This window comes from Triticum urartu, chromosome 2A (genome assembly GCF_056163025.1).
Source record: "Triticum urartu cultivar PI428250 chromosome 2A, HENAU_Tu73, whole genome shotgun sequence".
NCBI classification, from domain to species: Eukaryota; Viridiplantae; Streptophyta; class Magnoliopsida; order Poales; family Poaceae; genus Triticum; species Triticum urartu.
Window position 1 is genome coordinate 248,825,455 of NC_141874.1, and position 9,993 is coordinate 248,835,447.

The following is a 9,993-nucleotide window of genomic DNA, read 5'->3' on the forward strand; positions in this document are numbered from 1 at the left end:
CGCCGCACGTTGCTGCTGGAACTTTTAGTCCTACACAAATGATAAATAAGTTTGTTTGCATAGTAGAAAAATTATCTAAAATTAAAAAAAATTTAATGAACATAGTACTTGGAGTATAATTATGAATATAATAGAATATGAATTATAAATGTGATCATGTTTTCTATTAAATGTAGTTATTTGATATAACTAATCTTATGGGTAAATCATTCTTCACATCTACATAGTGACCTCAACAACAACAAAAATGAATCTGGTCACTCTAGTCGCTTACTATACTTGATGGAGAGTCATGGAGCTCCAATAGGAAGAAAATTAATAAAGGTGATCTGGAAAAAAGAGTACCAATTTATTTTCCCTTTTTTCTATCAACGCAAATACCAAGTCCTTATGTGCATGAGAACTCGCACATAGATAAGCACCGATATCCAAACTATTGATGTAGTTAAAATGATAATCACATCCAAGCAACTAATCAATAATCACATATAAGGTACTCTCTTGACATACTTTCAGTTACGTGCTGAATTTTTCATGGGAAGCCACCAGCGGCGAAGAGCATTGTGGAATAGAGCAAACACATTAATTTAGGAAAACCGATAAAAATATGGTGTAATTTTGGAGTTCTGTTTGTCAATACCATAAATTTGATAAGTGATCACATGTAAGCAAACTCTATGCATGCTTCCGGGCCTGAGCATCCAGTCTGTTGCTAAACTTTTTCTGTTGGTGCCTAGACTGCAAAACCCATAATCATGAAGGATATAAGGTAGTTACAAATAACTAAGTATCTCATGAGTCATGAGATAAAAAATGTCACCTGAACATCCAATAAAGTTATCTTTCAAACCTAAGGTGATATGTTTCATTTGGCATGAATGGCCTAAAGTTAAATTTCAGTTTAGGTGTGTCCATGCCAGCTATGTTTGATCGAAACAAATATGCAACAGGGTGCATCTGCTAGAATTATAATCAAAATCACAGCAGTTATATCTTGAATCTCTTTTTTGAGAATTCCAGTCTTAGCTTGAACTTTGCCATGTTACCATGGGTACTGCTTCGCTTATGCATTCTTGCTCTCCAACTATGTGAAATCATAGTTTATGTTGCAAGGTCTCTAACTGCGAAGGGGGTAATCTGGGATACCATTCATGAACTTAATTAAGCTTCTGCTTCACCCATTCTGCACTCTCCAATTGCTAAACGATACAAAAGTAGTAGGCGGTTAGATAATACAAATGAAGAGATCAGTCAATGGACTGCTCCTGGAGGTGAAGAGCAAAAATTCTTTGAAAAAAACCAATGTACATATCTGAATGAACTGTAGCAGAACATATACCTCAATCCGAATATGTGAACCGATTCTAGGTCAAGCGACCATCAGATTCGATAATGTAAAAGGAATCAGGAAAATAATCATGCATCACTGAATCCCATTTACCTTGTTGACAGGAACATTGCCGCAAACATAGGAGTTCATCACCAAGGAATCAACTCCACCGTTTGCCCCGTGTGTAGCTTGACACCTGCGACACTCTCCATGATAAAAATTAGTTGCCAGTACAACACATGGTTATTTACTGAAGGTAGAAAGAAACAGAAAATGATTGACACAAAGTGAAAAAAACACAAAGCTATGATCGATCTCAGCCGGAAGTCATGCTAGTCAAAGCCTGGGTGCTTTGCGCATCTTATAAGATTCAGATCGTTCATCTCTTGGGCCATGTGGTCAGTCAGGGAGGGTCGCCTAAGATCTTGTCGAACCAAGAGACGTGATCGCTTCTGTAGTACAACACACAAGGAGATATGAAATTCAGTTTGTACAGATCGAGAACATTAAACAACACAAAGAACATTTAGCTTGTACAGACCTGAATTCTTGTTTTGTTGTCATGCATCGCCAAATTTCTTGGTGGCACTGCGATGACGTGGGCGAGTGTGGAGGATAGCTGTGGCCGGCCGAAGCCGATGCGGGCGGTCGGAACTGCCATGTCGAGCGAAGCCAATGCCAGAGGCCCGAGGAGGCGCCGCGGGTGCCGGTGATACTCAGCAGGCGTGCGGAGGTGTCGTCTGGGCATGGCGTTGCCAGCCAAGCAAAGCTGAGGCGAGGCACCAGGGAAGCACCGTGGGAGTGCACTGGTTGATAGGATAATAGTATGGGATCGATCTATTGCTCTCTGAAGTAGTAGCTGTTACAGATCGGATACATGGAGCGGCGCTCGAATGGGGGAAAACAGGAAGAACTAGGGTTGCGAGGGATTAGGTAGCCGCTGCCGATTCGTGCCGTGATCCTCTGGATGTCGATGCCTTCTCGCTCTCCCCTTCAAGTAGCTGCGCCAGTGGGTTTCAGTTAGCCCACGTTGGCCCGAAGATGCGTGGGTTAGGCTTCTTGGGCCTTGACGACCGTGGCGTGTGGACGACGTGGTTGTTGTTGTTGCTGGCTTGTGGCCCTGGCTGGTCAGGGGCATTGACATCCCCCTCTTCTTGAGTAGAGGCTTGTCCCCAAGCCTCCGCGAGCGGGAAGCGCTCCTAGAGACTGGCCTTGTCCTCTCACGTGTCGCCCAGCACCTCGGAATTGGACCAACGCACGTGCACCTTCTCGCGCATCTTGCCCTTCGAGAGCCTCCATCTTGACTGAAGAATGGCTACAGGAACTGCAAGTTCGTCAATACCTTGAGGCAATTGAGATTCGACCGTCATACCCGAGTGCATCACGCGGCGTAGCAGAGAAACGTGAAACACCAGGTGAATCGTTGCTTGCGGAGGGAGTTGAAGCTTGTATGCGACTTCATTGATCTTGGCTATGATCGGAAACGGGCCGTAGTACTTGTACGCCAGCTTGTGATTTGCCCTTGGCGCGACGGAGATTTGGATGTATGGTTGGAGCTTCAGAAACACTTGATCACCCACTTCGAACGTTTGAAACGAGTGCTTCTTATCTGCCCGACTCTTCATCACCTGCCTTGCTCTATTCAGATGCTGCTGCAACAGTTCTTGTACTGGATCCCTTTCTTCGATCCACGCTTTGAGTGCTGGCACGGAACAGGTGTTCTTGACATTGATCCTCCAGTGCCGCGACTCGTACCCAAACATGGCTTTGAAAGGTGTCATCCCTATAGCCGAGTGATGAGAGTTGTTGTACCAGAATTGAGCTAACGAAATCCAGAAACTCCACCGTCTTGGGCATGCTTGCGTGAAGCATCGTAAGAAAGTTTCCACACACTGATTAACCCGCTCGGTTTGGCCATCTGTCTGCGGGTGATTGGCCGTGCTGAGCCTGAGCTGAGTGCCTACAGCCTTGAACAAGTCCTGCCAAAAATGACTGGTGAAAACCGGGTAACGATCTGACACAATAGCTCCTGGTAGGCCATAAACCTTGTAGACTTGTTGGATGAAAAGCTGGGCTACTGATGCTGATGTATACAGGTGGGCTAGAGGCAACAAGTAGCTGAATTTGGTCCTTCTATCAACGATCACCAGCAGGCAGTTGAACCGGCTTGATTGGGGGAGGCCCTCCATGAAATCCATGGAGATCATGCCCAAAGGCTTGGTAGGGATCGGTAAAGGCAACAAGAGCCTGGGTGAAGCCGCTGTGTCCGGTTTGGCCTGCTGACACACCGCTCAACACTGCACGTAATGTTTAATCTGTATCTTCATCTTGGGCCACATGAAAAGACGTCTGATACATCTGTAAGTCACTGGGAACCCTAAGTGACCTCCGACTGGGCTATCGTGGAAGGCTTGGATGATGCGCTGCTGTATGTGAGTTCCTCCTCCCAGCCAAATTCTCCCTCTGAACCGGATAATGCCTTGCTGCAGCTGAAACCTGCCCTTGGGATCTTCACGCACGGCTAGTTGTTCCAAAAGCTTCTAAGCATGGGGGTTGCTATTATATGTGCCGAGGACGTCTTCCAGCCAACTGGGTTGACACGATGTGACCATAGCTAGAACTTCTGTTTGGTTGGCACGCGATAACGCATCTGCGCCTCTGTTTTCAGCTCCTTTCTTGTACTTGATGCGATACCTGAGTCCCAAAATCTTGGTAAAGGCTTTCTGCTGCCATGGAGTATTCAATCGCTGCTCTTCTAGGTGGGTGAGGCCTTTTTGGTATGTGTAGATGATGAACTCCGAGTGCTGAAGATACGGGCGCCATTGGTCCACTCCTACGATGATAGCCAGGTACTCTTTCTCGTAAGTGGACATGCCTTGATATCTCGGGCTGAGTGCTTTCCTCATGAAGGCGATGGGGTGTCCCTGTTGCTGCAGAATTGTCCCTATGCCTCGATCACACGTGTTTGTCTCCACTGTGAATGGCTGATCAAAATTGGGTAAACCCAACACCGGGGTTGTGATGAGTTGCTCCTTCAAGACTTGAAAAGCCGTTTCTATGATAGAAGTCCAGAGAAATGGAACCCCCTTCTTCAATAAATCGAACAGTGGCCGCGCAATCACTTCGAAATTGCGGACGAAGCGGCGGTAGTATCCTGCCAGACCCAAGAAACTGCAGACTCCCTTGACATCTTGCGGGGAGGACCAGTTGACCACTGCAGCTATCTTGGACAGATCCGTGGCTACCCCTTGTGCGCTGATGACGTGGCCCAGGTAAGTTACCTTGCTTTGCCCGAAAGCACATTTGCTGAGCTTCACCTTCCATTGGTCTTTGCGAAGCAGTTCCAAAACTTGCCTCACATGGCATGTGTGTTCCTCTAAGGTGGCGCTGAAGATTAAAATTTCATCGAAGAAGCATAACACACAGACTCGTATAACTGTCTTGAGAGTAGCCGTTAGCCCTTCGATGAATGTAGATGGAGCACCGGCTAGCCCAAACGACAAAACCTTGAACTCAAAATGGCCCTGATGAGTTGAGAAGGCTGTCTTGTACTCCTCCCCTGGCGCGAGTCTGATCTGATGATACCCCGCATGCAAATCGAGCTTGTAAAACCACGCTGTCCCATGCAATTCATCCAGAAGCTCTTCAATAACTGGGACTGGAAACTTCCCGACCACCGTGATAGCGTTTAGTTGTCGGTAATCAATACATAGATGCCAAGTACCGTCTTTTTTCTTGACCAGGATGACCGGAGAGGAGAAGGGATTGCTGCTGCGCTGAATGACACCTGACTTCAACAGGGCCTCGACCTGGGCTTCTATTTCTGTTTTCTGCTCCGCTTTGTAACGGTACTGCCTGACATTGACTGGCTGCGCTCCTGGAATCGGAGGGATGCGATGATAGCACGCCCTCCTAGGTGGTAGGCCCACTGGCTCTTCGAATACATCCTGAAATTGGTCCACAATCTCTTGAATGCAGGCTGGAGTCTATTCCAAGTCTTCTTGTTGGGGAGCAACCACACACAGATGTATGATGTGCGTGATCGACCCTTTGCTGCACAGATTTTGTAGCTGCAAACTGTTGATGGACTGGCAGCTCGTCGAATCCGTGTCGTGCCCCACTAGACGAAGAGGACCCGCTGGCGTAGGGATCTCGATGAAACGGGCGCGCCAGTCGACTTGCATCAGGCTGTGTTCTTCTAGCCAGTCCATCCCCAGAATGACGTCATACCTGCCTAGCGCCAGCACCTTCAGATCCGTGTAAAACTCGTGTCCTTGAGCGTACCATGCGCACCGTGGCGCAATTTCTGTGCAGATTAGCTCGCCCCCATCTGCGACTCTCACACGGCCGGGTTTGATCAGCGGCTGGATCCCTGAGAGTTGGCTTCCGAGACGCTGGTTGATGAAAGAGTTGGAGCTGCCCGAATCGACCAGCATGAGCACTTCGTGTCCCTGGAGCCATGCTCAAAGTTGAAAAGCTTTGGCTGACACGCCTCCTGTCACCGCAGAAACCGAGATGGCCATGGCAGTGTCTTGAAATCCTTGCTTTGAACTCACTTGAGCTGTCGATGCCGAAGAGGTCCAGCAACTCCTCGAGGACGTGCAACTGCACCGAGGTGGGGCACACATGGTTGTGCCCCCACTTCTCGCCGCACTTGAAACATAGGCCGCGAGCTCGCCTGTATTCTCGCAACGCCTTGAGCTTGGATGGTTCGGCACGAGCTGCGTCAGTGCCATGGCGATCGGCGGTGACCGTGGCTGGAGGGTGACGCAGAGGACATGCTCGTGCGCTTTGGTAGCTCTGGAGGTCGCGCTGGGGGCGTACGCGCTCCGTCAGCCACTTCTTCCTGAAGTAGCGCGAACGCACACGCTGTGTCGAGATCGGGCGGACGTTGCACCATCACCACCGCCTGTATATCAGTCCTTAGTCCCTCTTTTGCCAGGGGCGGGGGCGGCGTTACCAGGGATGCCACTGGGTGCCCCCGTTGAAGAGGAATTGCGTCGTGGCCATCGGGCCCATGAAGGATGCTCGCTGCGCCTGCCGAGGTGCCGATGTGGTCGCCCGGCGGCTACAGCGTGGTGGCACGCGGGTCCTCCTGCTCCGTCAGCGGTGGTGTGGGCGTGACTTGGAGAGCGGCCACCGCGTCGCTGAGATCCGCCACGCAGCGTTCGAGATCGGGGCACCAGCTGAGGAGATCATCGATTTTCGTCGCGGTGGTTTGTTGTGCCTTAGTGAGACCGTCGATTGCGGCCTAGATCTTTGTCTCGAAGTGGCTGAGGAAGGCGGACACGCTAGGATCCATGGCATTGCGAGCTTGGCGGAGACCGCGCGTCTCAATGAGATGCGCCAGGGCGGAGCGGAGAGGGGGTGGTGGCTGGCGTCTCTGATACCAGATGATAGGATAACAGTATGGGATCGATCTATTGCTCTCCGAAGTAGTAGCTGTTACAGATCGGGTACATGGAGTGGCGCTCGAATGGGGAAAACAGGAGGAACTAGGGTTGCGAGGGATTAGGTAGCCGCCGCCGATTCGTGCCGTGATCCTCTGGATGTCGATGCCGTCTCGGTCTCCCCTTCAAGTAACTGCGCCAGTGGGTTTCAGTTAGCCCACGTTGGCCCGAAGATGCGTGGGTTGGGTTTCTTGGGCCTTGATGGCCATGGCGCGTGGACGACGCGGTCGCTGTTGTTGCTGGCTTGTGGCCCTGGCTGGTCAGGGACGTTGACATTGGTGCACCGTGGTGTGGAGGCTGGAGACGAAACATCGAGCTCTCCATGTTTACGTGATGATGAGATCGCATAGACCGGAAGTTCGAGCGAACGACTCGATTAGAATAGGAAGAGACACCAAGATAAAAGAACCGTGTTATGTGGGCTCTTGGATTACCTCGTCTATTACAGGAGACGGGAGAGCAAACAACCCGAGGATAGCTCCGCACTGAAAAAACGGGTAAGATTTGTTGGATTATTTTTCACAGCTAACATAAGTGGGCCCGGGATGATGAGGTGGATAGGCTGCATGTCAAGAGAAATAACATAGTGGGGATGAACTATTTAGGTATTATAGATACACGAATGATGTTTGAAGTTGGCAACTATCATGATTGTAGATTCTTATTCAAAGAGAGAAATGAATTCAAATTTAGTTTGAATTGCAGCGGCAGTATAGACATTTGGAATGCACTAAAATGTTGGTATGAGTAGGTTACATGCATTATACAACCAGCGAAAAAATTTAATTGGACATACCATGGATTCATAGCTTTGAATAGCATTTGTATAGTAAAACAGGACAAGACTCTCTCTTTGTGTGGTGTGAATATTTTTTTTGTTTTTTTCATTGAGGGAAGTGCGAATTGATTTGGTACGTACAAGTACAATATTACACGTGAGGCTTGTGCCTAAAATTCAACCCGCTGCTTGTTATATCCTGAAAATTGAGATCCCGTGCTCCCAAAACTCATGCCTTCACAACCCGCTCCTTGCTATCCTGAAATTCCAATGCGCGCGAAAACTCCCTCCAGCTGCCAAATCCCGACACGTGAAATCCCCCTTCTAACCCTGAGCCGAAAGGGCCGCTAGTTCAAATCGGTCGTGGCACTTTTGTAACACACCCTATATTTTGGACAAGCATATCCCTAAGTCATGGTTCCCCCTCCCATCGCCTCCTTTTGGCCATTCAAAATCCCAGGCTGCCATAACCTCTCTACTCCAGCCGCGAAACCCCACCCTCCTCCGTCCGCCACCTCACGGCTACCCTGCCGGAGCCTCTTCCCCGTTGACATCGTCCATCGCAACAACTCGATGTCCCTCATCCACCTCCCCGGATGACGATCCGTCGTCCATCTCATCGTCCTGCTAGTTTAGCCGCCCCGTCCTAAACCTCCAAGGAGCTGCTCCCACGATCACCTCGTCTATCGCGGCTCCTCCATCCCCACAGCGCTGCCTTAACCTGCTCCACCGAAACCGCAGCATCCTCACTGACTCCTTAGATGAAGCCGAGGCCTACTCAGCGCCACCAAATAGGTTGTACACTCATCGCATCACACCTTATCCTTAACTCGACCTCCCGACGCCGATGGTGCTCCATCCCGCACCCCCATGGCGCGGCTACCTCGAAGCCAGCGCCGCGGGCGACATCTCCATGGCGGCTCTCCCCCAGTGTGAGGCCCCTTCGGCGGCATGATAACCCACATGTATAGGGGATCGCAAAAGTTTTCGATAAGTAAGAGTGTCGAACCCAATGAGGAGCTAAAGGTAGAATAAATATTCCCTCAAGTTCTATCGACCATCGATACAACTCTTGGCACGCTTGACGTTCGCTTTACCTATAACAAGTATGAAACTAGAAGTACTTTGTAGGAGTTTTTGGATAGGTTTGCAAGATAATAAAGAGCAAGTAAATAAAAAGTAGGGGATGTTTAGATAAAGACACAACTAAATTAGTTTTAGTAAAGAGATTGTTTGTTATGAGAAAGTTATTTGTCCCTAGGCAATCGATAACTAGACCGGTAATCATTATTGCAATTTTATATGAGGGAGAGGCATAAGCTAACATACTTTCTCTACTTGGATCATATGCACTTATGATTGGAACTCTAACAAGCATCCACAACTACTAAAGATCATTAAGGTAAAGCCCAACCATAGCATTAAAGTATAAAGTCCTTTTTATCCCATACGCAAACAACCTACTTACTCGGGTCTTTGCTTCTGTCACTCACTCCACCCACCATAAGCAAGTCATGAACATATTGCAAACCCTACATCTGTAATCCCTCACGCTTGCGCGACATCGAGAGCACCATAGGACAACACCAATAATAAAACATGCAACTCAAACCAATCACGATCATCAAATAACCCATAGGACAAAATAGATCTACTCAAACATCATAGGATAGCCATACATCATTGGGAAATAATATATATCATTGAGCACCATGTTTAAGTAGAGATTAGAGCGGGTAAAAGAGGGGTTACACCGCTGCATAGAGGGGGGAAGAGTTGGTGATGATGGCGGTGAAGTTGTTCGTGAAGATTGCGGTGATGATGATGGCCACGGCAGCGTTCCGGTGCCACCGGAAGAGCAGGGGAGATGGGTCCCCTTCGTCTTCTTCTTCCTTGACCTCCTCCCTAGATGGGAGAAGGGTTTCCCCTTTGGTCCTTGGCCTCCATATCTTGGGAGGGGCGAGAGTATAACACCCTCGATGCGACTATATCTCCCACGTGTCGAGGCACAACTTAGAGGCAGAATCGCATTGAAGGCATATGTCGCAAGTCAGGCAATCTTCACAACATCCCATGTAATATAGATAATAAAAAGGGAGATAACATAGTTGGCTTACACTCGCCACGTCAATCAAGTACATAAATAACATTACATCAACCAAACACTCATGGCCCGACTACGGCGCCAAAATAAAAGATAACCAAACATGCGACACGGTCCCGATCACCCCCAACTGGGCACCACTACTGATCGTTAGGAAAGGAAACGTAGTATCATTGAGAGTCCTTGTCGAAATCCCACTTGAGCTCAAGCGCGTCACCTGGAGCGGAATCATTAGGCCCTGCATCTAGTGTAATAGTAATCTGTGAGCCACAGGGACTCAGCAATCTCGCACCCTCGCGATCAAGACTATTTAAGCTTAATAGGTAAGGCA

General features: G+C 48.8%; 1 long non-coding RNA gene across 1 annotated transcript; it reads right to left on the minus strand.

Annotated features, from left to right (window-relative positions):
* Nucleotides 1–489: 489 nt before the first annotated feature.
* On the minus strand, nucleotides 490–2,278 carry LOC125541479 (uncharacterized). The gene is made up of 3 exons (XR_007297546.2): nucleotides 1,872–2,278; nucleotides 1,442–1,782; nucleotides 490–1,199 (listed from the first exon to the last, which is right to left on the minus strand). It is a non-coding gene; the product is annotated as an uncharacterized LOC125541479 (long non-coding RNA).
* Between the last annotated feature and the right edge of the window lie 7,715 nt (nucleotides 2,279–9,993).